General features: G+C 37.2%; 1 long non-coding RNA gene across 1 annotated transcript; it reads left to right on the top strand.

Annotated features, from left to right (window-relative positions):
* Positions 1-11,932: 11,932 nt before the first annotated feature.
* LOC135207688 (uncharacterized) lies at positions 11,933-13,221 on the top strand. The gene is made up of 3 exons (XR_010313039.1): positions 11,933-12,331; positions 12,626-12,688; positions 13,034-13,221. It is a non-coding gene; the product is annotated as an uncharacterized LOC135207688 (long non-coding RNA).
* The last annotated feature ends 2,138 nt before the right edge of the window (positions 13,222-15,359 follow it).

Below are 15,359 nucleotides of genomic sequence, written 5' to 3'. Positions count from 1 at the left end.
GTATTTTAGTTAGGGGTGAATAAAATCTGAGTGCCATTAAGAATTGTGATAGGAAGGTATTTGAACCACATGTGTACCAATAGCCTAGAGAGAGAGAAATTTAACTTTAGCTTCTTTTTTATATGCTATTGCATGAAGCATATACATAAATACTAAATGAAAATAAGTGCCATATTTAGTGAATTGCAAGTGTAATTCGTCAAATCTTCTGTCATAAAGAGATTTCATACAGCTAGGAGTTAACAAGAATCAGCGCGCTGTTCATTGTGCCTGAAGTACATTATCCCTCTCTCTCTCTCTCTCTATCTCTCTCTCTCTCTCTCTCACACACACACACACACACACACACACACACACAGGTCTAGACAGGATAGGAAGAATTAAAAATCCCTGTCCACGTGTCTAATCGAGTCCTATCCATTGCCCCGTTTATGAACAAAACAACAGAATAGTAAATAAGTAAAAAAGAAAACCAAAGTGTTAGCATAAATCCATTTGACGTTAGAATAAGGAGTCAATGGTCAGCGCTCATTCTCTGTAAAAAGACATGATAAGGGCAGTTACCCATCACCTTCCAACAAAATGGCAGCTAAGGGCACATGTTGGTTTTCCTTTCTCTAAATTCTCATAATACGGCTTTGAGTAAAGGCCAGGTGGGAGTCCTCTCCATTCCCCCTTTCCTAGCCGACCCGTGCGAAGTCCAAATTCTCCGGGATTTAAATTGGCAAGTAGAACTTGGTAGGTCTTTAGTTTAACAGGGGAAAGTAGAGAGAAAAAGGCTGTGATAACGGGAGTTCTGTGGAATCAGTAATTACACAGCGATGTGAGAATTTTTATTCTGGTTCTTCTTCTTCCCTTTAGTGCTTAAGATGCTAGCATAAAATTACAATTCTGAGCATTGCTAGGTTGAATGGGTAAGACAGACCAAGGATTTGCTTTGGTAAAAAGAATTTTTTATCCCCTTTCCATCTTCATCCTTTAGACGATAAAAAACCCTATATATACATTTTTATTTTATCAACTGCATGGACCACGTTTTTCACATTGAGTTTCCGTGAATGCACAGTAAGAAATCCTTTATTTGTTATTCACAACCCAGTTGAACTGGCATTTACAGATCCCATTACAAAGCCATATTCGCATTGAGGTTTCTATGTTTACAAAATTCATTTGCTCAACCAAAATTTTTCACATTGAGTTTTCCATGAATTCATGGCAAGATCCCTTTTTATTATTTGTTATTTACATACCAGTATTCGCGTTGAGGTTTCCAGGTTTACGAAATTCGTTTGCTAAACCCCAACTTTTCACGTTGAATTTCCCATGAATTAGTGGCAAGATTCCTTTTTGTTTTATTTGGAAACCAGTACTTGCATGGAGGTTTCCGCATTTACGAAATTTATGGCTAATCCATTATTGGCGGTGAGTCTTCCACTGAACTGTAAGTTACAGATTTTTCAGCTATGCTACATGCCAATAGTAACTGTGTTTACAGGGATTTTACGGCCATCTTGCTAAGTATCAGCGTTGAGTATTTCCACCCGTACATAGTATTAATGTACATGACCATTACAGCTTAGTTGCACTGTTATTTACCGGGATCTAACTTGATTTACAACAGCATTTGCAGGAATTTATGCACCTGCAGTACACATCTACACTTTGTTTACTATTATTTCCACGTTGCCTGCATGAGTTTTCCACACCGGAGTGGATTTTATTTACAGTCTATAAGACAACTCTTTCCCACGCTAATTATGCCAGACTTTTATAATTTGTGTTACTGTTATTCCACGTCACATTCATGAGATTTCCACACTATGTGGAGGACATTTTCAGCTTTTAGCAGTTATCACATCTGCTTCTGCAGATATTCCAGCCATTGGGATCCTTGTTATTTCCCTGGTATAGCATTGAGTATTCCGCATACCCCTGGTGACATTTGCAGTTTTTGCTTCTGCCTTCCATCCTATCATTTTCAGGCTATTCTACTAGCGTTTTTACTGGTAAGAAGATGGCCAGTAACACAGAAACTGGAAGAGCCATGGGGCTGGAGGGTGCAAAACTGATAAACTGGGTGAAATATAAGATGAAGGAAGCAGCACAAGAGAGAAGAGAAGCAGCTGAGAGAGAAGCACAACAGAGAAGAGAAGCAACTGAAAGAGCATTTCAAGCAGCTGAAAAAGAGAAAGAAAGAGAAGGCCAGGAGAGAAAGGAAGTTGCAGAGAGAGCAGCCCAAGAGAGAAGAGAAGCTGCCAAGAGAGCACATCAACTGGCTATGGCAGTCCAGAGTGCCACACTGGCACCGCTGAGTGTTACGCCGACTGTGCCCCCTCCTTTACACTCTCACCTCCACAGCATGGGCACCCTCATTAGGACTTGGGACGATAGCGAACCCGACACCTGGCTCGATCACATTGAGCTGGTATTCAAGAACCTCTATCCAACACCTCAGGATATAGTCCTCCTCCTTGGTAAGTATCTTGCTGGCAAAGGGCAGACTGCATCCAAGGCCCTTCCAAGATCTCGCCCTCATCCGAGAGGCAATCCTTGGGGCTTATGAGTTAACCCCAGACCGGTGGAGGCAGAAATGGAGGACCATGCCAAGGAGGCTAACCAAACATGGACAGAGTGGGTAGCCAAGAAGAGACTGGCACTCCATAGGTGGATGAAGGCCTCCAATGCAACATCTGTTGAGGAGGTCTTAGAACTCTTTCAATTAGAGGACTTCCTGTCCTATGCTCCCCTGATCTTACCACCCACTTGGTGGACGAGGCTCCTAAAACTATTTTGGAGTGCTGTAAATGGGCGGACGCCTATGACACCCACCATCCGCTGCAGAGTTCGTTCAAACTGGAAATTCGCCCTGCTCTCCCTCTCACTCCTGCTGCCACCTCTCAGTCTACCCAGCGCCCCAATGATCCTCCACAGAAACCTGTGTGTGGGCGTTGCAATAAACAAGGGCACACCACGGAGCAATGCCTCTCAAAGGTGGCTCCTTCCCAGCAATCTGCCGCTACACCTGTGAATGGAACTCCCCATCCTCTTAATAATAAGAATAACGGCCATTGGAACCAAAGTAACAGGCCCAGGCCTGATTTTAGCAAGAGTTTCTGTGACTCATGCAAAGTGCATAGGCACACTGCTGCCTGGGCGGGATGCCCCAAGAAAGCTCCTGCTTCTGCCATTGCTATGGCAGTGATGAATCCTTCAGCCCTAGGCCCTGGTGCGAAGGTATCTATCATTCAAGAAGATAAAATTCCTTATGGAACTCAGGTTGAAAGGCACCAATTCGTCACGATAGAGAGCCTCAACCATGCCAAAATGTTCTTCCCTGCTGTCTGGTTGAGTCACACAATCTCACCGTTCTAAGATATGTACCATGGCAGTAGCAACCAGGAGGTTACGAAATCCTTTAGGAAAAGATTTTAAGTCTCCTCCTACCTTTGTACCATAGGTACCAGGCAGTGCTAGGCTCTGTCCCTCATGGGTGTTGAGCCACGTTCGAATCCTCTCACTAACCCAGGAATGGCCTCAGTGCCAGTGCAAAGGCAAGACTTGAGTCTCCCTCCCAAAGCTCTATGTCCCGGTCACTTTCTGTCCACTGGCTTGGCCACGCTACCCTTGCTGGCAGTCGAGGAAGAGCCAATTCCAGTAGGAATCCTCCAGGACACCCATGACCACAGTGGACACACCACCTATTGTGCGGCCTCGCAAACCGCCCCTGAGTTGGTCATCCCAATGGGTAAGCCCATCCTGAATATTGTTAGCTCCTCCAACCCCCCTCCGTCAGCAGCTAACAAGTCCCAGAGTAATCACACTACCGAATCCTATTTGGCCGAAGAACTCAGGGAACCGAGCTATGCAGCATTAGGCACGGGGACAAATGCCAGTGCCCCAGTTGTAGCAGCAGCCGGAGCCGATGCCACTCTGGCATCTTCAAAGGGCTTGAGTCTTTCAAAGCTCCCCATGGCATCATCAAAAGGACCTCATGGAGGTCAAAGGAAGAAAGGAAAAGGGTGTCAAGGTTTTCAGAAACCTTATAAGAGTCAATAGTCTCTCTGCACTAGTGCCTGGCACAGTGCCACCCTCTTATAGAGAATTCTGACCCTCTCCATCCAGAAGACAGTACTAGATTCTGCTATCTTTACTTCCTTCGTATCCTTTTGTAACTTTCTTCCATAGATTCCTTTCCTCTTCATCATCGCCTTTAGGCATTTATCTCCATTGTATGCTCTGCTTAGGCAGAGCCACATCAGCCAGCTATTCTGGCCTTATAAATTAGTACTTCGTCATGAACTACTATCATAAAAGTGCCATAATTGGCACAATGCCCTATTCAAGGCACTTAGCATTCCATTTGACTAGGAACAATTTTAGCCAATCTTTTTATTTTATTGCTGATTTAGTGTTCCTTACTAGTCTCTATATTTTGTGAAATTGCCAGTGTCTCTGTTGAGACTTACAGTTTGTGTAATTTTATTTCCTCTCCACAGTGAATTACTTTATCAATTCTATTCCTGTTAATTTACACCAATGTTCCCTGTTAGGTGTCGTCTTCATGGCATGAGACAAAGTTACTTAACGAAATCTTAGGGCTTTAAAACCCCAACGAGCATGTCATATTGCCTAATCTGGGCCAACTAAGAGCATGTGTTACCTTAAGCAATAAGCTGACAGTATTATACATTATAGAACTAAGTATACTATTAACAATTTGGTTAAGTTAATTTATATATTCATTGTTTGCTGTTCATTTTTGCAGTCATTCCCAGTGTGACATTAAGTTTAACAGTAATAAAATTCGACTTTCTTTCTCTTTGTTATGTTATAGCAAATTGCTAATCTCTTTAAGCATAACTCACTTTATTCCTTACTTTTCAAGAATTAGATTATTTAAAAATCTCTGCTGTCAATCAAATATTCAACTATATCCACAGAGTATGGAAGGCTCAGTAATTTATATTTGTCATTTGTCCTTGTTTCTGGCTCGACTTGTCTATTCCAACCCATCTAGGGTTGAAATGTCCTCTAGAATGGGGAGGTGTTCAGGATTTTAAGCCAGAACCAAGGAAAAGTAAGACCTCTTTATAACCAGATTCATTCATCCTTGCCTATATGCAAGTTGCCCCTGTGAACTGGAAACCTCCATTCTCTCTGAACTCCTCTTTGCTCCCATTGGCTGCTCTGGATTTACTCTTCACAGTGGGGTCTGAATGACTAAAAACGGTAAGGTCTGCCCAAAACATAAACCTCATGAGAGAGAGAGAGAGAGAGAGAGAGAGAGAGAGAGAGAGAGAGAGAGAGAGAGAGAGAGATGACGAGGTGTTGGAATTTAAACGGGGGGATAGGTGCTTGATAAACAACGATTCAAGGGTAGTTAGGTGGGTAGTTTGGTTTGTTGTACCAATGACAGTTGCCAATGTCACAGAAATTTAAATAAAACAAAAGCATAGTCAACGTACCTTCTATACAAAGCTAGCTTAAAATTATCATGGCAATCATTAAGAAGGTACGTTGACGACACTTTTGCTTTATCTAAATTTCCGTGGCAATACCATCTATTTTTAGATTACGTGAATGAGGCCTGCCCTAACATTAAATTTACGGTGGAGTGTGAAAAGGATGACACCCTTGCCTTTTTTAGATATAAAAGTAACTAGGCTTGATCACCAATTTAACACAAGCGTCTTTAGAAAGAGCAATTTCACTGGACTTGGTAATAACGTTTTAGCTCGTGTTTTCGTGTATTTAAAATTAATGCTATTTCTAACTAGGTCTTTAGAGCCCTTAGGTACATATCTGATTGGACCTCCTTCCACCTTGAAGTTCAGTTTCTTATAGATTCTTTTGTAAAGAACTAATTCCCCCAAAAATTTGTGTTTAACACTATTAGGGGATTGTTAACGAAGTATCTGTCGACACTCGCTCTTAATGTTTATGTACCCAAACTGACTAGGTACGCATCTATTCCATTTACTCATTCGGACAGTTTGCGCCCTAAAGTTGAAAGTATTATTGAAAAAGAATTTGTCTTTTTTTAATTAACCTCATTCTCATGAATCCCCCCAAAAGGAAGATTTTTAATTACAAGGATAAGTTTCAAGATTACATGATACAAATTGGAATGCCCAAGATGACTTGGTATTTATTTTGGTTCTTCATGGAGAACGTTGCAAGTCCGGTATTGTGGTCATTTGTGATTGAGTTACAGAACTGGCTCCAGAATCTCTAATCCCGAGTTTTCTAATATTAGAACACATGCAATGAGTTGTCAAATCACCATTGAAAAGAAAAATTTCTGTATAATTGGCACAACAAAACAAACTACCCACCTAACTACCCTTGAGTCGTTATTTATCAGGCACCAATCCCCCTCTCTGGCGTGAGGTTTATGTTTTGGGCAGACCTTACCGTTTTTAGTAATTCAGATCTTTCCTCCTTATTGAATAGGTAGCTTGCTTCCCTTCCCTGTTTTTTAATGCTCTGATTTTATATTAATTATTATTAATTTATATTTATAAGTTTATTTTAATTGCTAATTTTTAATTGCAGACTGATGATGTGTGGATGAAAACATGAAACGTTTTGCATTATATTAGTAAAACACGTGTAACTGACTGTCGTCTGACTGGACCCCTCTTCACTGATATATATGGTTTTCTTGATGATTTTATATATATATATATAATATATATATATATATAATATGATATATATATATTATTATATAATATTATTAATATTATATATATTATATATATATTGTTTGCTTGCATTGTAGTGGCACTTTGCCGTGAGATTGTAAATGATAGAGTAACGTCACCAGTGTCACGGAGCCAGACAGTGCTCCTGTAATGTTAACATCTGATAACCTTTTTTTTTTTACAGTTCATTTAAGTATAATCATTTTATTTGTTTTAATTTATAATAAGCAGAAACATTTCTGCCGTAGTTTTTTTCCTTCAGGTTGTCGACTGGAATAGCTGAGACCCTGTTATTTTTTTTTCTCTCTTTTTTTTTCTTTAATGAGAATTTTCATCAAATACCTATCATAACAAGATTTACTTTTTATATACTGATATATCACATTCATATCAAAATTTAACTGTCTCCCTATCCAAATTGAATATAAGTACCCTGTAGTTAGCATAATATACGTGTTATATATTTTATTCATTCTTACTTGAGAAGTCTAACATTAGGATCTTAAGCATATTCACACCCTCTATCTTACATATATCACTCAACATTTTCTGGAAAAATCTTACTACTGGTTTTATAAACTTACAAAAATAGAATATGTGCAATGTGTATTCTACATTATCACATCTATTACAATTATTACTCTCTTTTATCTTAAGCATAAACAGTCTATCATTCGTTGGTAAAGATTCATGGATATATTTTGTACAGAAATTCTTTCACTTACTCCATAAAGTGATGATTTACTTCCCAAATACTTGCCCAATCGAGAAGAGGATAGTTATCCTCAACTCTTGCCTTAGCATCTTTACATAGGTACATATAAATATTCTTACTACACATAATAGGAAATTTCCTACAATTACATACTTCTCTAATAACGTCGATTACTACTGAATAGAATTTTGGGGTATTGTAGGAAACCTCCTTAGGGTAATTAATGTCTATTAAGTAACCTAACCTAATTCTACAATAATATATAGATCAGTAAGCCTATGTCATTATTCAGATCTTTCAAGACAGTAGAAGTTAAAATAGATTTGGCTTTATAAAATACATTTATTAATCCTACCCCTCCTCCATTTCTTGCAAATATAAAGTGTTTCTGCTAACTGGCTGATATATCCATTTCAACAAATACCTGAAGATACATGAATTTATCTTTTGAGCCTCCTTCTTCATTAGTGGCAACGTATGGGCTACATACCACACTTTTGAACAAATTTTAGTGTTGATTATAACAGCTTTTTGACAAATGGATAATTTTCTCTTGCTTAACATACCTACTGATATTTCTATTTTCCTAATAACTTCAGTCCAATTTTTCTCCTGAATTGTCTCAAAATTATTATGACAATATATTCCTAATATTTTAGTATATTCCACGGTCTTCAACCACTTCACAGGCCAAACATTTCTTTCTTTCCACAATCCAATACCCATTATTGAAGATTTTTCCCTATTCAGTTTAGCACCAGTAGGTAATTCGAAGTGTGCTGTTATCTTTCCTGCTTCACAAATCGACTTGTCTGTTGACACAATAATAGGGGAGTCATCACCATACCCTTGTAAGCACACATTTTTATCGTTAGGAAGCTTTAGAGCTTTAATATTCTTATTACTCTTAAATTCTAGATACAATGGCTCCTGAAAAATTACATATAGTAACATAGACAATGGACATCCCTGACGAACAGATCTTTTAATCTGGAAATAAGGGCTAAATATTCCATTTACACAAATACAGCTCTTACATCTTTTATATAAAATTCTTAACCAACAAAAAAACTCACTAAGAAATCCAAATTTTTTAATATTTCAGTTATAAATTCAATATTTACTCTATCGAAGGCCTTAAACAAATCTAGGTTTATTATAGCAAGTTTCATATTAAAAACTATATCTCTAATTGTACTATTACAATTTACAATTGGCCTATTCTGAACTCCACAGTACTGTTCTACTAATGTAATTTTAGTCATAACAGATTTCAACCTATGGGCTAACACTTTGCCTATTATCTTGTAATCTACATTCAGCAGTGAAATTGGTCTCCAGTTTTCTATTTCCTCCAAATCTCCCTTCTTTGGTATTTATTTGATGATACCACTATATTGGGAATCTGTTAATTCACGCTTTTCTTTTATATGTTTTACAACCTCTAAAAATTCTTTTTTAATTATTTTCCCAAATTTTTTTATAGAATTCAATTGGAATTCCATCTACTCCGGGCGACCTTTTGTTATTCATTGATTTTATCGCATTATAAACTTCTTGTTCAGTGAAATCACCTTTCAAAATGTCTTTGTCATCATTATCAAGTATATTATTACAAAATGAAAGAAAGTAATTTTGCATATTTCCATCTACAACTGACTTTTCATATAATTTTTCGTAATATTCTTTTATATATAACATTATAGCATCTGTATTTTCCTCGGTGTGACCATCTCCATTTTTAATCTTACATATAAGTTTTGAGGCTATATTGTTTTTTTCTTTATTTAGTAAATACGAAGACATTTTTTTTTTCCTTGAACAAGGTTATCAATTTTTGCTCTTATCTTTATTCCTTCACACATTTCATTTTGAATATTGTATATATTTTTCTTTACAGCCTCAATTTCTTTATATTTCACATTTGCCACAGTGCTCTCTTCGTACAGTTGTCGCAGTCTATGCTGTAACAAATTCAACAGACCATACCTTTCTTGAGCTAATCTCTTTCCAACTTTCAAAAAAAAAACAATTTACATTCTTGTTTAACCCATTCCCACCGTAAAGCAATGTTACTGAAGTTAAGCATTTTAGATTTCAATTGATTCCAGAATGAAATAAAATCTTCTGCTATACCATTCAGATTTAAAAGCTCAGTATTGAGTTTCTAAAACCCCTTCCCTATTTTCACTTTACCAAGTCTTTTTTCTAAAACAACCATATTATGATCTGCAATTGCTTACTCGTTGAATTTCATTTACATACTTTTATGTGTAAATCCTATCAATTCTTGAACCATATTTATTTACATAGGTATACCCAGGGATACTACCCGTGTCACCAGATACATCTTTTAGCCTTAACCCTGGACAGATATCGTGGGTCCTGCACGACCCAAGGAGTGTTTCAAAAAACATGTTTTTTTCCCATAAATTATCACCCATGTCCAATGCGGGTGTAATCGACCTGCAGACGGTCTAGTATACTGTCAGGTTTGATGGTGAGCAGACGTGCCAGCCCCTCCTTCTTCAGTGCCATCCTCCCTATTTTCTGAGGAACCACTAGGGTCAAGGACGACCCACATCTTAGTAGAAAGGTTAGTGATCGAAAATCAAAGTTATTACATAACAGTTTCTCAATGAACACTCTGTATAGTCATGTGACTTTGTTGTGTTGGAAAGTCTAGCTGGGTCCTATATCTAAGTAACACACCACAAACCGAGTGGCAGAGATGCCACATACCGCCATATTGTCCAATTTGCTTTGAGTGCCACTTTTTGCATTTTTTTGCATAAAGCAAAGTTTCTAGATAAACATCAGATATTGAGTATTATTCATTCTAATCGTGTTATGTACTGTTGGAATATGTCGGAGGATGATGTTTTTATAAAATGAATGCCTTTGTGAATGCATTATCACGTCGTAAATGCGCTCAAGGTCACGTGACCTTGTAGTGCCAATTTCTGTGTTTTTTTACGAATAGCAAAGTTCTTATGTAGCTAATTCATGTCGGACTGTGTGCATAATAGCTAATTAGTGTATTTTTTTATATTGTAAATTGTTTCGGGATGTTTATGGGTCACGTGAGCAACTCTGGGAGCGGCAGAGATGTCACATAGCAGAAATATTGTCTAATTTCTTTCGAGTGTCATTTTTTGAAGTTTTTGCAAAAAGCAAAGTTTTTAGATAAATGTCGGATACTGAGTATTGTTCATTTCAATCGTATTTTTGTACTGTTGGAATATGTCGGAGGATGATGTTTCTATAAAAGAATGCCTTTGTGAATGCCTGCCACTTACCTACGACTTACATATGCCCTTATGGTCACGTGACATTCAAGTGCTAATTTCTGTGTTTTTTTGCGAAGAGCAAAGTTATTACGTAGCCAATACGTGTATGACTGTGGCATAATAGCTAATAGTATAGTTTTTTTATATTGGGAAATGTTTTACTATGTGCGCAATCATGTACGGGAGACGTTTTACTTCGTATGCTGTTTGTAGCAAACGTGTGCGCGACCTTGGTAGTGGCTGAGGTGCCATATTGCCAATAATCCATGCGTCTTTGAATGCCCGTTTTTTTTCTTTTTTTATGAAAAAAGCAAAATTATTAGGTAAACGAAGCATATTGAAATTGAAAAGTGTTCATGCTAGTAGTGTTGTTCATGTCAGTATAGTTTTGTTCATGCTAGTATAAATGTTTATAGTGGAATATGTTGGAGGTTGGCGCGTTGTTTCATCGCGTACGTACTCTGGGCCATTGTATGCGAAGATTCTGTTACCTTCTTTTCCGATGCTCATTTCTAATGTGCTCTCTCTCTCTCTCTCTCTCTCTCTCTCTCTCTCTCTCTCTCTCTCTCTCCCATTCCTCTTTGATCCTTTTTGATTAGTGTTTCGTATATTCGTGGGTCTCTCTCTCTCTCCCCCTTTGTTTTAGTGTTTCACATATTTCTGGGTCTCTCTTTCAATCTCTCTCTCTCTCATCCTTTGTTTTAGTGTTTCGCATATTTCTCTCTCTCTCTCTCTCTCTCTCTCTCTCTCTCTCTCTCTAATGCCTCTTTGATCCTTTATGTTTATGTTTCGTATATTTGTGGGTCTCTCTCTCTCATCCTTTGTTTTAGTGTTTCGCATATTTCTCTCTCTCTCTCTCTCTCTCTAAAAATGAATCTATCTCATCTTTGAAAGCTATAGTAAGTTAAGCGCTCTCTCTCTCTCTCTCTCTCTCTCTCTCTCTCTCTCTCTCTCTCTCGATATAAATAATTCCATCTCATCTCTGAAAGCTGTAGTAAGTAAAGTTCTCTCTCTCTCTCCTTCTCTCTTGTTGTGCGTAAACATTTCTCTCCCCCCTCTCTCTCTCTCTTTTGTTGTGCGTAAACATCTCTCTCTTTTGTTGTGCGTAAACACCTGCGTGACCGACCTTGGAAGTGGCTGGGATCCCATATATTGACATTTGATCCATTTCCTTTCGAATGCCCCTTTCTGTGTGTGTGTGTGTGTGTGTGTGTGTGTGTGCTCATTTCTAATTTTTTTTTCGAGTGCTCATTTCTAATTTTTTTTTCAAGTGCTCATTTCTAATTTTTTTTTTTTTCGAGTGCATATTTCTAATGTTTTGCTTTTTTTTCAGTCATGGTTTCTAGGGCACGCAGAGGTCTGAGTACGGCCGAAATCAATGAAGTCATTGCTCAATATGAAAGCGACGATTTTGATGGCAGTTACGTTTCATTTGGCTGACACGTAGCAGGGACATCTTCCTGCCATTGGCCACGTCAAGCTGCGCAAGCGTGTTCGCTGCCGAAGTTGCCCATCTAGAGACGACCACAAGACGAACACAGCATGTTTGCGATGCAAACGGGCCCGTGTTCCTACAGCATCAAACTGTCTTGTGTCCGAAGTGTGTGCCTCGTACGTAGGTAAGTTACATCATGAAACTTTTTTACAACTTGTTTGCATAAATGCTATAATTTTAATCTTTACAAAATATATATCATCCATTTTTTTTACCTAAAATACTGCAATAGTTTATTTTTCATTTTTGTCGATATTTCCAAATATTCTAAAATATTCCCTTTTCGAAATATTTCTTTTTGATGACTGCAAAATAATTTTCAAACATCCAGCAAGCCACCATAATAGTTTTATGCAAATCAATGCATAATTATATAGCTAAGTAACATTGAAAATTTCACTCCATTCCTCCATTTCAGGTAGCAAATTTGGCCGTCGCACTTGTCGTGGGTGGGGGCCCATTTACTGTATATATCAATTAGGTAAGTTGCATACCGCTATATATTCTTGTTCTCTATCGAATTTGTGATATTCTGGTAGATTTTCATGCATAAATACCATATCTTATAGTAGTTACAGCCATTTTTATAAGAAATTTTCATGGTGAAAATAGCAGGTAAAAAGTGAACTTTAGATTTGGCCCCTGATATAACAGCTAATATCATCTTTGTCCAAATATTTTTACATAATTACTTTTTAGGATAATATGACTTTATTCTGTATAAAAATCAGCCACTTCTTAATTCATTTAGGTACAGAAAAAAATTCGTGAAAATTTGCCAGTTTTTGGAGGCAAAAAAAAATTTACCTTTTTTTTCTCTTTTCAGATTTTGACCTCTATGGGTCCGACACCTTTTCTGGCTGTGGAGACTTGTAAATTGTAGTTTTAGGAAGGATTCCCTCAATTTATTTTCTTATATAGGTTATTTTGTATTTTTTATAAATATTTTTGTAAATTATTTTTTGTTATATACTTATTTTTTTTTAAATATTTGTAATAAATATCAAATTTGTAGATGGGTATTATTTATCTCTTCAGTAGTATAGTATTATCTTTAAACTAATTTTAGAAACTATAATGTACAGCAAAAATGAAGTTACTGATTTTTGGCAAAATTTTCTAGACGCTCGGGTCGAGGTTGACCCACATTACATTTAACGGGGTAGCGAAATAGCGATACCTGTCCAGGGTTAAATCTCTAACAAGGTCTTTTAATAATTTACTTATCAAAGCATTATTCCCATTACTACAGTCTTCCGGTGATTCAAAACAATTAAAATCTCCCAAGATAAGATTTTCATTATTATGTCTCAGATAAAACAATAGTTTAGTTTTGAAAAATTCTTCCATTTCTTTCCATCTTGCAGTACCAGAAGGGGCATAAATAATAACAACATGAAACTCTCTGTCATTATACAGTATTCTCATGCCTAAAACCTTCCCTTCAGAGTCAATTCTCTTGTACTTTGTGGTACATATTACGGTTCCTCCTTTAGAGAGATGACTAGGATTAAAACCTACATCAAAGTTATCTGTTAGATACCCCAGTCTTTTTATATTTTAAACATTATGTTCCTGTAACAATACAATATCAATTTTAAAATACTTAACAATATTCACAATTCTCATTTGTTTCCTGATATCATTTAAACCATTTCTATTCAAGCTAGCTTTGGACAATGCCATTATGAACTGGGAAAAAATTAAAAGTGTAAAAATTAAAAAAACAGGAAAACTATGACATCATTCTTTTACACGCTTTTTCTTGGTATGCCATTTATTCCTACCATTACCCTTCCTTTCCTCTTTTCGTTTTTCGGGAGCTTTAGTAAGAGTTATCTTCCCAGGATCCTGCACTTTAACATTCCATGTCTTGCTGCTGTCTTCCAATCGGCTTCTAGTTTCGTTCTGTTTATCGTCTTCATCCGTTTCCGTAAAAATGTCTTCCATTGATTCGCAATCAGTCGCTTGACTCTCTTCCTATTCCACATGAATAACCTCTTCCATTTCCTTGTGCATGTCCGCTGTTACAACTACTTCCATCAGTCTTTCTTCAGAAGAAATATTTTTCTTTCTATTGTTCGGAGAGTTCAAGAATAAATAATCCAAGGAATAGGAGATTTCAAACGGTGAAGTACTCTGTTGGGAGATTCCTAGTGGGCCAGGTTTTATCACATCCTCGTCACTTGTTTTATCATCCAGTCGGTCATTCTCTCCAGTTTTATTCTCATTCCTATTTCCCTTATTGTTTTCCAAACAATCTGTAGGCGTGGTTGTTTTGCTTAGCTTTGTATTACCTTCGAGTTGTTCCTAAATTTCCACATTGCCTGTATTCACCGTTTCTTGGTTAATTTTTCCTTTGCCTTGATCTGTGTTGCCCTTACCGTTGTCAGTGTTCTCATGATCCTTTTCGTTATTATCGCCTTTATTATCCCCATTCTTTCTCCCTGTCACTGGAGGAAATTCCACTTCGTTATCCACATTAATCCTTGCATTTACATCACAATCAGCAGGTATGTGGGCACCATTTCCACATATATAGCAGGTTCTCTTTTGGCCATTGTATAAGAAACTGAGAGTGTATCCAAAAACGGTAATAGATGACGGGATGTTCTTTACTTCCATTTTAGCGGTCCTGATCCCATTCAAAAACCCTTCTTTTCCAAGCCTATGTTTGTTATTGGGAATTTCATGCACTTTACCATATTTTGATAACACATTCTCAATCATATCATTGTCCATGTCAAATGAAGCACGACGAATTGAAACATACGTGAATAAACTACTGAAGTTCAGAATCTTTACACTTTGTCCCTTTCCGATATCTAATGTTCTACCGTCGAATTTTTCAATAAATTCATCAAATACCGCAGTATTCTCAAACTTAATCACTACCTTGTTATTTGACAAAAGCTGGAATCCAATCAAGTCATCATATTCAATCTTTAGTTCCTCAAAAATAACTCTACATTCTAAATTATATTCAGGATAACATGTCAAACACAGGCCAGCGACGTCTTTCGTCATTAATGAAGGCGAATAAAACACCATGATCAAAGAAAACGGTATTTCCCTGTGCTCCTACGCATAGCCTCAGGGCATATAAGTTTCTGCGCCCGATGCATAGGACAATTGATGTTTTATTAGATCTA

Source organism: Macrobrachium nipponense, chromosome 34, assembly GCF_015104395.2.
Source record: "Macrobrachium nipponense isolate FS-2020 chromosome 34, ASM1510439v2, whole genome shotgun sequence".
In the NCBI taxonomy this organism is placed as follows: Eukaryota; Metazoa; Arthropoda; class Malacostraca; order Decapoda; family Palaemonidae; genus Macrobrachium; species Macrobrachium nipponense.
This window is presented reverse-complemented; position numbering and strand designations above follow the sequence as displayed.